The sequence below is a fragment of the Medicago truncatula genome, chromosome 7 (genome assembly GCF_003473485.1).
Source record: "Medicago truncatula cultivar Jemalong A17 chromosome 7, MtrunA17r5.0-ANR, whole genome shotgun sequence".
Lineage (NCBI taxonomy): Eukaryota > Viridiplantae > Streptophyta > Magnoliopsida > Fabales > Fabaceae > Medicago > Medicago truncatula.
The window spans coordinates 3675893-3690317 of NC_053048.1; positions in this window are offsets into that span (position 1 = coordinate 3675893).

Genomic DNA, 14425 nt, shown 5'->3' on the forward strand with positions numbered 1-14425 from the left:
AAGCAGCTGAACCGGACCGGTCCAGCTCTGTTTCGTTCCCTTCAATCTAGACCGTTGGATCTAGGGTTCCATCTCCTGGATCAATCCAACGGTCCCTGCGCTTTCCTGTGTTTTGACTTTGGGCTTTGGGTCTGGGCCTAAGATCCCATACGTTTTTTTTTGCTCCTTTGTGCTATTTACACCTTTTTTCTGTGCTATTGAAACCTGTGCCTTGACCAAAATTTTGATAAAAATTCCTAGATTTTTTAAGTATACGTTGTGTTGATTTCTTATGGTTCCTATGACATTTTTGCATGTTGAGCTTGATAAAAGTATTGCATGATTAATTCATGGCATTTTAATTCCTTTTGGATCATTTGCCATGAGTTTTTTTCATTGTATTTTTATCCTTAATGTGTTAATATGTGATAATAATCTTTTGGTATGTTGATGTGAGATGTTTATGCCTCTAATCACATGTTGATCTTGCTGTTTTGAATTGTTTTTTTTTTATCTTGACTTTGTTATACATCGTGCTTGCTAAATTCTCATGTTGCATACTCATTTGGCACATTTTGCATCTTTCCAATTATATTTTTTCCTTGTTGCACTAACATTTTGTTCCCCATGTGATTTCACTCCTAGCATTTCTCTCCACTCTCTACTTTCTTTAAGCCTAGCATTTATTTTTTGCAAATTTTGATTCATTTAGTGATGTAATTTGTTATCATTGGTTTGTAGCTTGGCAAAGAGGCCATAGAATGTATTTAGGCAATTTTTGTAATATGGACTATGGACACTATGACGCACCGACACGCACACACTCACCTTAGATGTATGCATAGGATTGTATGGTTAATTAAGCGTTTAAGTTTTAAACACTTAGAGAAAATCCATCTTTTTTTTTTCAAAAAAAAACAATTGAATTTCACTTCAAAAATTTTCATAATAAATATGAAGTCAACACTTCATTTTTTTTCCTTTTCTTTTTCTTAAGAAAAATTCAATTCATCTTAATCATTTAGACTTTCTTTTTAATCACTAATCAAACCTCACTTTTTGCTAAATCTAATGCCCTTGAGGCCTCTCATCTCTATTCTTCAAAATCTCTTTTCAAACCTAAAATCAACCAATAAAAACAAAAACCATCTTTGAGCAAGAACTACGCCGGTTTTGATCCCGTAAAACGGTACGTAGGCAATGAGTCAAAACTCATCCAAGCCGAAATAAAAATCAAATTCTACCTCTTCTCACCTCCATTCTTAACTAATCACACCTTCTTTTTTACAAATAAGCAATAAAATTAAAGCGTAGAAATAAACTTAGGAAAGCGGTTCTTATGGAATACCATAATCGCTCCGGGTGCCTAACACCTTCCCGTAGCGAAAACGACCCCCGAATCCGGAAACTCAAGGGTTTTTCTTCTTTTACCCTTCCCAAGAAAAAAGAGGGATATCAACGGTCAAAAGGTTCAAGTCCAATTAATGGCTTGGCACCCAAAAACCATGATAACAGAAATGGCGACTTCACTGGGGACTCTTTTTAGCGGGTCGCGCCTAGTTTTCCTTAGTTTATATTTACGCTTTATTTTATCGCTTACATATGTGAATATTTGTTTACTTTCATTCAACGTGTGGGGTGAGAATATCAAAAGTCCTAACCCGGGCTGAGTGAACTTATGTTTAGGTAGAGATATAATCGACAATTCGATCCGAGGGTTGCCTCGTGTATTGGATTATGCGATCAATCTCACATAGCTGAGGCATTTTGAAGGTGATATTGTCGGCGTGTGTTGTCATGCTTAGGCACTTCACTTTCAATTGTTCGACGAAGCTATGAACCGTAGTTACCAAACCCATCCTAGCCTTTTTAGGACGTAGTGCGGTGGCTAAATTGAGTGTTGTCTCAAACTTTAGTCGTCACGCGATACTACACTCAAACTAGACCTTCTCACAAATAATCATGGAACGGGTGTTGTCCTGTACTACCACGATATATGTGAGAGAGGTTGCAGTTTGGGAACTGTGTTAGAACCTTGGTTACTACTATCCAAAGCCTTAGTTCACCGGACGCCGTGTCCATCCGTGGCCCCGTTACTTTGAAACTCAACCCACATTGTAACTAAACAACACAATCATGCATACATGCATTCATACATAAACATTTTTCATGCATTCATCGAAGGGTTTAAACAAATGAGAATTTTTTGTAAATAATCACAGGTATGAAGAAGACTAAGTGCTACAAGTTCAAGGAAGTGGATTTGGTTAGTTTGAGAGAGTTGGCACTCAAGGTCAAGAGTCAAACAGGGTTCCGACTCCGATATGGGGGATTGCTTACTTTGCTCCGAACCGATGTGGAAGAGAAGCTAGTGCACACTCTAGTGCAGTTTTATGATCCGAGCTTCCGTTGCTTCACTTTCCCGGACTTCCAGTTGGTTCCTACTCTCGAGGCCTACTCCAATCTAGTGGGTCTGCCTATAGCCGAGAAGACGCCTTTCACCGGTCCCGGGACTTCTCTTACTCCTCTGGTTATTGCTAAGGATCTCTACCTCAAGACTTCCGACGTCTCCAACCATCTTATTACCAAATCTCACATCCGGGGGTTCACTTCGAAGTATCTTCTTGATCAGGCTAATCTCGGCACTACTCGTCAGGATACACTCGAGGCTATTCTTGCTTTACTTATCTACGGGCTCATTCTCTTCCCGAACCTCGACGACTTCGTGGACATGAATGCTATCGAGATCTTTCATTCCAAGAACCCGGTTCCTACTTTGCTAGCGGATACTTACCACGCCATCCATGACAGGACTCTCAAGGGCCGTGGGTATATTCTTTGCTGCATATCTCTCTTGTATAGGTGGTTTATTTCGCACCTTCCGAGTTCCTTCCATGATAACTCGGAAAATTGGTCCTACTCTCAGCGGATTATGGCTCTCACTCCTGATGAGGTTGTCTGGCTCACTCCGGCCGCTCAGGTGAAGGAAATCATTATGGGTTGTGGAGACTTTCTCAATGTACCTCTTCTTGGTACCCGTGGAGGAATCAACTACAACCCCGAGCTTGCTATGAGACAGTTTGGTTTCCCTATGAAGTCGAAGCCCATCAATCTCGCTACATCTCCAGAGTTCTTCTTCTACGCGAATGCTCCTACCGGACAAAGGAAAGCTTTCATGGATGCTTGGTCCAAGGTTCGAAGGAAGAGTGTGAAGCATCTAGGTGCGAGATCCGGTGTCGCTCATGAGGCCTATACTCAGTGGGTGATAGATCGAGCTGAGGAGATTGGTATGCCTTATCCAGCTATGAGATACGTGTCTTCATCCACTCCATCTATGCCTCTACCTCTACTCCCCGCGACTCAGGATATGTATCAGGAACATCTAGCTATGGAGAGTCGTGAGAAGCAAGTGTGGAAAGCTCGGTACAATCAAGCCGAGAATCTAATCATGACTTTGGATGGTAGAGATGAGCAGAAGACTCATGAGAATCTAATGTTGAAGAAAGAACTAGCTAAGGCCCGGAGGGAATTGGAAGAGAAAGACGAGCTGCTTATGAGGGATTCCAAGAAAGCTCGAGGACGACGAGACTTCTTTGATAGATACTGTGATTCAGATTCCGAGTCCGATGATCCTCCGACTACTTCCTATGCTTGAGGGCTTCATGTGTTTTGTTGAAATTTCAAAGTCTTCCTGTTAAAAATACTATGTAGTTTTGATTATTTGCAAAGATTTCTAATTTGTTTAAAATTCCTTCGATGAAAAAATAAGTCTTTTGCATTTGCATTTGCATATCATGCATCATATGCATCATGCATTGGTCACAAAGGCTTCCAAGTGCTCACTATCTCCTGGTTTCTCTGCCTCAGTGTGAAAAGTGGCTCGTGCTCAGAGGATTTACGAACCTGATAGAACCGATCGAACCAGAGAATACAGAAGAAAGAAAAGGGCTATGGAAGAAGAGAACGCTCAGCTTCGCACCGAATTAGCCACTCTAAGGGAGGAATTGGCTAAAGCTAATGACGTCATGACTGCTCTGCTAGCTGCTCAAGAGCAATCAGCTACAGCTATCCCTACAACCACAGCTGCACCGGTGACTACAAGCGTGCTCCCAACCACTTCTGCGGACACTCGCTTTGCTATGCCAGTGGGGTTTCCGTATGGGCTTCCACCGTTCTTCACTCCCAGTACTGCAGCGGGCACTTTGAGCACCGCTAACAATGTTCTGATCCCTGCAACAAATGCTGCCTCCATCAATGCTACTTTGCCACAAACAACAGCGGCTGTCACTGAACCTCTTGTGCATACCCTGCCCCAAGGTGTTAACATCAACACACAGCACGGAAGTACCCCCGTAACCAAGACCATGGAAGAGATGATGGGGGAACTTGCTAAAGAACTCCGTCATGAGATCAAGGCCAATCGGGGGAATGCGGACTCTTTCAAAACTCAAGACCTTTGCTTAGTGTCAAAAGTGGATGTTCCTAAAAAGTTCAAAATTCCGGATTTCGACCGGTACAACGGGCTAACTTGCCCTCAAAACCACATCATCAAATACGTCCGAAAGATGGGCAATTACAAAGACAATGATTCCCTTATGATCCACTGTTTTCAGGATAGTTTGATGGAGGATGCTGCTGAGTGGTATACTAGTTTGAGCAAGAATGACATCCATACCTTTGATGAATTAGCCGCTGCTTTCAAGAGCCACTACGGGTTTAACACTCGTTTAAAGCCGAATAGGGAGTTCCTCAGGTCCCTATCTCAGAAAAAGGAGGAAAGTTTCCGTGAATATGCGCAAAGGTGGAGAGGGGCAGCTGCCCGTATCACTCCTGCTTTAGATGAAGAAGAAATGACCCAGACGTTCTTAAAGACGTTGAAGAAAGATTACGTTGAGAGGATGATCATCGCTGCCCCGAACAACTTTTCGGAGATGGTCACTATGGGAACCCGTCTTGAGGAAGCAGTCAGGGATGGAATCATTGTGTTTGAGAAAGCTGAATCTTCTACGAGTGCATCGAAGAGGTATGGTAATGGACACCACAAGAAGAAAGAAACGGAAGTGGGGATGGTGTCAGCTGGAGCCGGTCAATCAATGGCTACTGTTGCTCCTATCAATGCAGCTCAAATGCCTCCGTCATACCCATACATGCCGTACTCTCAGCATCCGTTCTTCCCACCGTTTTACCATCAGTACCCCCTGCCGCCGGGTCAACCTCAAGTGCCCGTCAATGCAATTGCCCAACAGATGAAACAACAGTTGCCGGTTCAACAACAACAACAACAACAACAGCAGCAGCAATATACCAGACCAACTTTTCCTCCTATACCAATGTTGTATGCAGAACTTCTTCCAACTCTACTCCAGAGAGGGCATTGTACAACTAGACAGGGCAAGCCACCACCTGATCCGTTGCCTCCAAGGTTCAGGTCTGATCTCAAATGTGACTTTCATCAAGGTGCCTTAGGTCATGATGTCGAGGGGTGTTATGCTTTGAAGTATATTGTGAAGAAGCTCATTGATCAAGGGAAGCTGACTTTTGAGAATAATGTCCCACATGTCCTCGACAATCCGCTACCAAATCATGCTGCTGTGAATATGATCGAAGTATGTGAGGAAACTCCTAGACTTGATGTCCGCAATGTCGCAACTCCTCTGGTGCCTCTGCACATCAAGCTGTGCAAAGCTTCTCTGTTCAGCCATGAGCATGCCAAGTGTCTAGGATGCCTCCGTGATCCTTTGGGTTGCCATGCTGTTCAAGACGACATCCAAAGCTTGATGGATGATAATCTTCTGACTGTCAGTGATGTTTGCGTGGTCGTGCCAGTTTTTCACGATCCGCCTGTCAAGAGTGTACCTTTGAAGAAGAATGCTGAGCCTTTGGTGATAAGGTTGCCAGGACCAATTCCTTATGTTTCGGACAAGGCAGTGCCATACAAGTACAATGCTACTATGATAGAAAATGGAGTAGAGGTGCCTCTAGCCTCCTTTGCCACAGTAAGCAATATTGCCGAAGGGACTTCTGCAGCGCTAAGAAGCGGGAAGGTTCGTCCGCCATTATTTCAGAAGAAGGTAGTTACACCGACCATCCCACCAATTGAAGAAGCAACTCCAACCGTTGTTTTACCCATTGCTACAGATGTGAACCAGCCAGGCAAATCTATAGAGGATTCGAATTTAGATGAGATTCTGAGGATAATAAAGAGGAGCGACTACAAGATCGTTGATCAATTGCTGCAGACTCCTTCGAAGATATCTGTATTGTCATTGCTCTTGAGCTCCGAGGCTCACAGGAATACCTTGTTGAAAGTGCTGGAGCAGGCTTATGTTGACCACGAAGTTACGGTAGATCGTTTCGGTGGCATAGTGGGAAATATTACTGCTTGTAACAACCTCTGGTTCAGTGAAGAAGAGTTGCCGGAAGCGGGAAAGAGTCACAATCTGGCTTTGCACATCTCGGTAAATTGTAAATCAGACATGATATCAAATGTGTTGGTGGATACCGGTTCCTCCCTCAATGTAATGCCCAAGACAACTCTAGATCAGTTGAGCTACCGTGGGACCCCGTTGAGGAGAAGTACTTTCTTGGTCAAAGCTTTTGATGGATCTCGAAAGAATGTGCTGGGAGAGATAGATTTGCCAATAACCATTGGCCCTGAGAATTTCTTGGTTACTTTCCAAGTGATGGACATTAATGCATCCTACAGTTGCCTGCTGGGAAGACCGTGGATACACGATGCAGGTGCGGTTACTTCCACCTTACATCAGAAGTTGAAATTTGTGAAGAATGGAAAACTCGTTACAATCCATGGTGAAGAAGCATACTTAGTCAGCCAATTGTCTTCTTTTTCTTGTATTGAAGCAGGGTCTGCTGAAGGGACTGCTTTCCAAGGTTTGACCATTGAAGGTGCAGAGTCTAAGGAAGCTGGGGCTGCTATGGCTTCATTGAAGGATGCTCAGAGAGCCATTCAAGAAGGTCAGACTGCCGGCTGGGGCAAGGTGATACAGCTCTGTGAGAACAAGCGTAAAGAAGGTCTCGGGTTCTCCCCGTCATCAAGGGTCTCCTCGGGAGTCTTCCACAGTGCAGGGTTTGTTAATGCTATCTCCAAAGAAGCCACTGGATCTGGTCTCAGGCCTGTATTTGTTACGCCAGGAGGCATTGCGAGAGATTGGGATGCCATTGACATTCCTTCAATCATGCATGTTTCTGAGTAATGTGTCTTGTTGCTTTAATGCTTTGTTTTCAAAATAACAATCCTCTCGCTCTGCCCAAAGCGAGAGTGATATTTTCTGTAAGGGCATGTTTGTTTCGGCATTGCCGTTGATTAATAAAACTTTGTCGTTTCTCCCACGACTACTCTTTTAGTGCTTTTTCCCTTGGAAACAATGGTAATGCCAGAAAAAACCAAAACGTCTGTATTTTCTTATTAATTTCAAAAATCTGCATGAAAAAAAAACTCTTTCTAAAATCATCCAATCATTATATGCAGGTTGAACCATAATAAACCCGTTGAACACAGTAATCCTACGGTTCCTCCAAGTTTTGATTTCCCTGTGTATGAAGCCGAAGATGAGGAAGGTGATGACATACCGTATGAGATTACTCGGTTACTTGAGCAAGAAAAGAAAGCCATTCAGCCTCACCAGGAAGAGATTGAGCTTATTAACATAGGTACCGAGGAAAATAAGCAAGAAATCAAGATTGGTGCTACTCTAGAGGAAGGGGTTAAGCAGAAGATTATCCAACTCCTCCGGGAATATCCGGATATTTTTGCATGGTCCTATGAAGATATGCCAGGTCTAGACCCTATGATCGTGGAGCATCGGATCCCTACCAAGCCTGAATGCCCTCCCGTCAGGCAGAAGTTGAGAAGGACTCATCCCGATATGGCTCTCAAGATTAAGAGCGAGGTTCAAAAACAGATTGATGCGGGTTTCCTAATGACAGTTGAGTATCCTGAATGGGTTGCCAATATTGTGCCTGTGCCAAAGAAGGATGGTAAAGTCCGGATGTGTGTTGACTTCAGAGACCTGAACAAAGCCAGTCCAAAAGACAACTTTCCATTACCTCATATTGATGTGCTTGTTGATAATACTGCTCAATCTAAGGTGTTCTCCTTCATGGACGGTTTTTCTGGTTATAATCAGATCAAAATGTCTCCTGAAGATAGAGAAAAGACATCTTTTATCACTCCATGGGGGACCTTCTGCTACAAAGTGATGCCATTCGGCCTAATCAATGCTGGTGCTACCTATCAAAGGGGAATGACCACTCTGTTTCATGACATGATTCACAAAGAAGTTGAGGTATATGTGGATGACATGATTGTGAAGTCAGCAGATGAGGAGCAACATGTTGAATATTTAACAAAGATGTTTGAAAGGTTAAGAAAATACAAGCTGCGATTGAATCCCAACAAATGTACATTCGGCGTCAGATCCGGCAAGTTATTAGGCTTCGTTGTCAGCCAAAAGGGCATTGAAGTCGATCCTGATAAAGTCCGGGCCATCCGAGAAATGCCAGCTCCACAGACAGAGAAGCAAGTCAGAGGTTTCTTGGGACGTTTGAATTACATCTCCCGATTCATATCTCATATGACTGCAACCTGCGGGCCGATCTTCAAGCTACTTAGAAAGAACCAGCCTGTTGTATGGAATGATGAATGCCAAGAAGCTTTTGATAGCATCAAGAATTACCTGCTGGAACCACCTATCCTTGTCCCACCCGTGGAAGGAAGGCCGTTGATCATGTATTTGGCAGTATTTGATGAATCCATGGGATGCGTGCTTGGTCAACAGGATGAAACTGGAAAGAAAGAGCATGCTATCTACTATCTAAGCAAGAAGTTCACCGACTGCGAAACTCGGTATACAATGCTTGAGAAGACTTGTTGTGCTTTGGCCTGGGCCGCTAAACGCCTGCGTCATTATTTGGTGAATCACACAACTTGGTTGATATCCAGAATGGATCCGATAAAGTATATCTTCGAGAAAGCTGCCGTCACTGGAAAGATTGCACGCTGGCAGATGCTTTTGTCTGAATATGATATTGTGTTCAAAACTCAAAAGGCAATCAAAGGTAGCATTCTTGCCGATCATCTTGCCTACCAACCTCTTGATGATTATCAACCAATTGAATTCGATTTCCCCGATGAAGAGATCATGTATTTGAAATCCAAAGACTGCGACGAACCGTTGATTAATGAAGGTCCAGATCCCAATAGCAAGTGGGGTTTAGTCTTTGATGGTGCTGTCAATGCTTATGGTAAAGGAATCGGGGCAGTCATTGTATCCCCGCAGGGGCATCACATTCCTTTTACCGCCCGAATTTTGTTCGAATGTACCAACAATATGGCTGAGTACGAAGCATGTATCTTTGGGATCGAGGAAGCAATTGACATGAGAATCAAACACCTCGACATCTATGGAGATTCTGCGCTCGTCATCAATCAGATAAAGGGTGAATGGGAGACACACCATGCTAAGTTGATTCCTTATCGTGATTATGCGAGACGTTTGCTGACATATTTTACAAAGGTTGAGCTGCACCATATTCCTCGTGATGAGAACCAAATGGCTGATGCTCTTGCTACTCTATCCTCCATGTTTCGAGTAAACCATTGGAATGAGGTGCCATTAATCAAAGTGCAACGCCTTGAAAGACCGTCACATGTGTTTGCTATTGGGGACGTGATCGATCAGGCTGGTGAAATTGTGGTTGACTATAAACCCTGGTACTACGACATCAAACAGTTCTTGCTGAGCCGTGAGTATCCGCCGGGTGCTTCCAAACAAGACAAGAAGACCCTGAGAAGATTGGCCAGTAGATTCCTGTTAGATGGAGATATTCTGTACAAGAGGAACTATGACATGGTACTGTTAAGATGTGTTGATGAACATGAAGCGGAACAGTTAATGCATGATGTACATGACGGTACCTTCGGGACCCATGCTACAGGGCATACTATGTCAAGGAAGTTGTTACGAGCAGGTTACTACTGGATGGCCATGGAGCATGATTGCTACCAGCACGCCAGAAAGTGCCATAAATGTCAAATCTATGCTGATAAGATTCATGTGCCTCCGCATGCTCTCAATGTTATTTCATCCCCATGGCCGTTCTCAATGTGGGGCATCGACATGATTGGAAGAATTGAACCGAAGGCTTCAAATGGTCATCGTTTCATCTTAGTGGCAATTGACTACTTCACCAAATGGGTTGAAGCAGCATCTTATACCAATGTGACCAAGCAAGTGGTAGCTAAGTTCATCAAGAACAACATCATCTGTCGATATGGTGTTCCCAGCAAGATTATTACCGACAATGGTACCAACCTGAACAACAATGTGGTGCAAGCTCTTTGTGAAGAATTCAAAATTGAGCATCATAACTCTTCTCCCTATAGACCTCAGATGAATGGTGCAGTTGAGGCCGCCAACAAGAATATCAAAAGAATTGTCCAGAAGATGGTAACCACTTACAAGGACTGGCATGAGATGTTACCCTATGCTCTGCATGGCTACCGCACTACAGTGCGCAGTTCAACCGGGGCAACCCCTTTCTCTCTTGTATATGGTATGGAAGCAGTTCTTCCTTTGGAAGTGGAGATCCCATCTCTCCGTGTGATCATGGAAGCAAAGTTATCTGAAGCTGAATGGTGCCAAAGCCGATATGATCAGTTGAATTTGATTGAGGAAAAACGTATGGATGCCATGGCTCGTGGACAATCGTATCAAGCAAGAATGAAGACTGCCTTTGATAAGAAAGTTCATCCTCGAGAATTCAAGGTAGGGGAACTTGTATTGAAAAGGAGGATAAGCCAGCAACCCGACCCAAGGGGCAAGTGGACGCCTAACTATGAAGGTCCTTATGTTGTCAAGAAGGCCTTCTCCGGTGGTGCTTTAATTCTTACACACATGGATGGTGTAGAACTTCCAAATCCAGTGAATGCCGATATAGTCAAGAAATACTTTGCCTAGAAATATGAAAAGAACAGCGTGGTAGGTCGAAAACCCGAAAGGGCGGCCTAGGCAAAAATGCGCTTCCCGGTGGATCGAAAACCCGAAAGGGCGGTCCAGGCAAAAATAAGGGACAAAAAAAAAAAAAAAAAAAACAAATATGAAAAGCTCGCTGAGATTATACACAACTCAGGCAAGAATGAGCGTCTCGATGAATCGAAAACCCGGAAGGGTGGTTCATGCAAAAAGGAGGTTGAAACAAAAGGCAAGTAACTATATCCGGCCAACCACCGTCCCCCTTGGGGCATCTGCAGCTGTTAATGACCGTCCTCATCTGAAGCTTCTGTACTTGTGAATTCAAAGTTTCTAAGAACTGTAGTGATCACTGTGTTCAATGTACCACCAACCAATAAAATTACCATTTTCCAAGTTTTGTGAATCCGTGGAGTCATGCCTTTGGCTGACCACCACTCTTATACATCAATTTGAGCTGGTGCTTTTGTTTGAAATTCTATTTTCTTCTACTTTCAAAGCTATATACAAAACATTTTCTTTCTATTTTGATAATGACAATGCTTGAAACAAACATTTTTTTGAAAATTGAAAACTTTTTGTCTATTTTGAAAAGCAAACCTGAGCAACAGGGTACAATCAAATGGAACATGCATGAGCGAGGGTATGTGAATGTCTATTCCAATATATGTTACAAGCAGGTTCTCCTCCAGGATAGTATGTGGTCAATGACAAGAATGAAAAAACAGAATGAAAATGCATGAAAATGAATAGGCTCGCTAAGTTGAAAACCCGGAAGGGCGACTTAGGCAAAAATGAGCACCCCGCTGGATTGACAACCCGAAAGGGCGATCCAGGCAAAAATGGGATGCAAAAAATGAATGATGAAAGTTGAGAAAATAACATGCAAAAAGCATTGACCACAGATGCGACATCTACGATACAACCGGCATTATTCCCAGTAGAGTCTTCCGAGATTCTATCCCCAGCAAGTTGCATACCTACCTGCCCTCAGCCTTGGCTCCGGTACGTCTCCCAACGACGTCATCTCCAAAGAGGATTTCCAAGAATGTGTAATATAGCACGAGCCACTACGTGCCCAATGATCTGATGTCTTGGCTTCCCCGTGAAGTCGTGTCTACAAACTGTCAACCATCATGCATTTCAATCATTCATGCATGCATGATCATGCATATTACATGTCTATACATCTGATAAAAATTGTTATACCATCCATACATGTTGCATTTCCAATATCAATGTCAGTGTCAAATTTCAGTTCAAATGTCAATGTCACATTCAATTTCCAATACAAATGTCAAATTCAAATGTCAATGTCACATTCAATTTCCAATACAAATGTCAAATTCAATATCAATGTCAATTTCAATTCAAATGTCAATGTCAATCTCAATTCAAATGTCAATGTCAATTTCAAATTCAATGTCAATGTCAACTTCAATTCAAGTATCAATGTCAATTTCAATTCAAATAGCAATGCCAATTTCAAGTCAATAATCAACACCCCTGTTACCTTGTGAGCCAGTGCAGTTTGGCCAGTTTCCACCTTTCAAACTAAGATGACGTCAAGTCAGTTTCAAATTCTTATTTCAATCCCCAGTGATTTCCATCCATGTTTGGATAAGTGGCTAGTTCAATCCAAGAACAGCTTGTCCCTGTCTATTTACCTCCGTTATCAGTCGAGTCACCAGTTCGAATCCATAAGAACAACTCGCACTTGTCAATTTTCTCTTTTTTTTTCAGTCGAGTCACTAGTTCGAATCCATAAGAACAACTCGTACCTGCCAATTTTGCCTTGCTTTCAGTCGAGTAACTAGTTCGAATCCTTAAGAACAACTCGTACTTGCCAATTTTCTCTTTTTCCCAGTCGAGTCACCAGTTCGAATCCATAAGAACAACTCGCACTTTCCAATATCCCCAAGTGAGTTACCAGTTCGAATCCATAAGAACAACTCATGTTTGTCCAGTAACCTCTATCCCCTGTGAAGTGACCAGTTCGAATCCGTAAGAACAACTCGCAGTTGTCTGTTTGTTTCATCTCCGGTCAAGTGGCTAGTTTGAATCCAAGAACAGCTTGTACCTGTCCAACTTGCTTCTAGTTTCCCGTTACTCTGCTATTCACTATCTTTGTCAATGTCTACCAATCCCGCAATGGATACGACATATTTTGTTAATGCCAATCCCCATGAGGTCTTGCATTCATAATCCAAATGATGCATGGCATGCATATTATTTGAAAATGGGTAGGCGTATTTTTACGTCCAAACACAGTGCAAATGCTAATATTTAAGTATCTTCGTCCTGTCAAGCCAAAGACTCCGTCTCTTGACTCTCCAGACAAAGAAACTTAAATAGGGGCAGCTGTTATACCCTGTTTTTGGACCTAAAAATACTGGGCCCAATTTCATTTCAAACTTTGTCAATTATCAAATTTCAACTGCACAGTTCAAATTGTCTCTGCCTCGCAGTATTTTCAATCACAATTTCACCTATGTTTTTCTTGCATAAAACCTTTTGAAGTGTCTTTACTTGTCTTATAAGTCATTCAAAAGTGTCTCTGAATCATTGCATTGCTTTTTCTACAGTTTATTTCAAAATTTGCAAAAAGTCATACAGAAGGGTATTTTGGTCATTTCCTGCAGTGGGACCCATTTTCATCCTTGTGACTGTCTCTGAGTCTTTTCAAATTGTTTTTTTTCATTTCATCAGTAAATTTTGTTAATTTCGTTTCAAACTTGCGTCTGAGTCAGTGTCGAGTCAATTTGAATCTGTTTAGGTCAATTTTAGCCCTAGGGGCATTTTGGTCATTTCACACGAAATTTTGGCATGGGGAGGTTACTTTGAAGTACCTCATTTAGGCCATTGGTTCGTTTTAGTCCGTTTTGTCAATTTTATTTTTGTTTCGCTTTACGTTTGGTCAAATTACGTTTTTTATTCAATTTTATTTTTAATTGCATTTTGGTCCCTCAATTGAGGTCCCAAAATTGCATTTCAGTCCCTTTTTCTTTCCAATTTGCATTTCAGTCCTTTTTTTTATTACAGTTCAGTCCTTAAGTTTTTGTTTTTGCAGAAAAGTCCCAAATTCATTTCAAGTCCAAGCCGTGCCATTTTCATACAAATCCAGGTGTCACCTTTTCATTGGATTTCAAGTACACATGTCAGATTATAAATAGTGCACAGTGCCACTCAAAGCCATTAATCACACGCCAACTCATAAACACAATTCCAACTTTCTCTCTCTCAGCAATTGAATCAAAACAGAAATTTCTCAGATTCATCAAGAACACCAAGAACAAAAACCCTAACCGTTTTTTTAGAATCACCAGAATCACTGAATCATCAACAAATTCATCAAATTCTCTGCAATTCTCAGAGATTCAATACTGAATCTTCATCATTGAATCACCTCCTTCACAATACAAGTGCGAGTCCATTACTGTTAGCAACGGACTCAA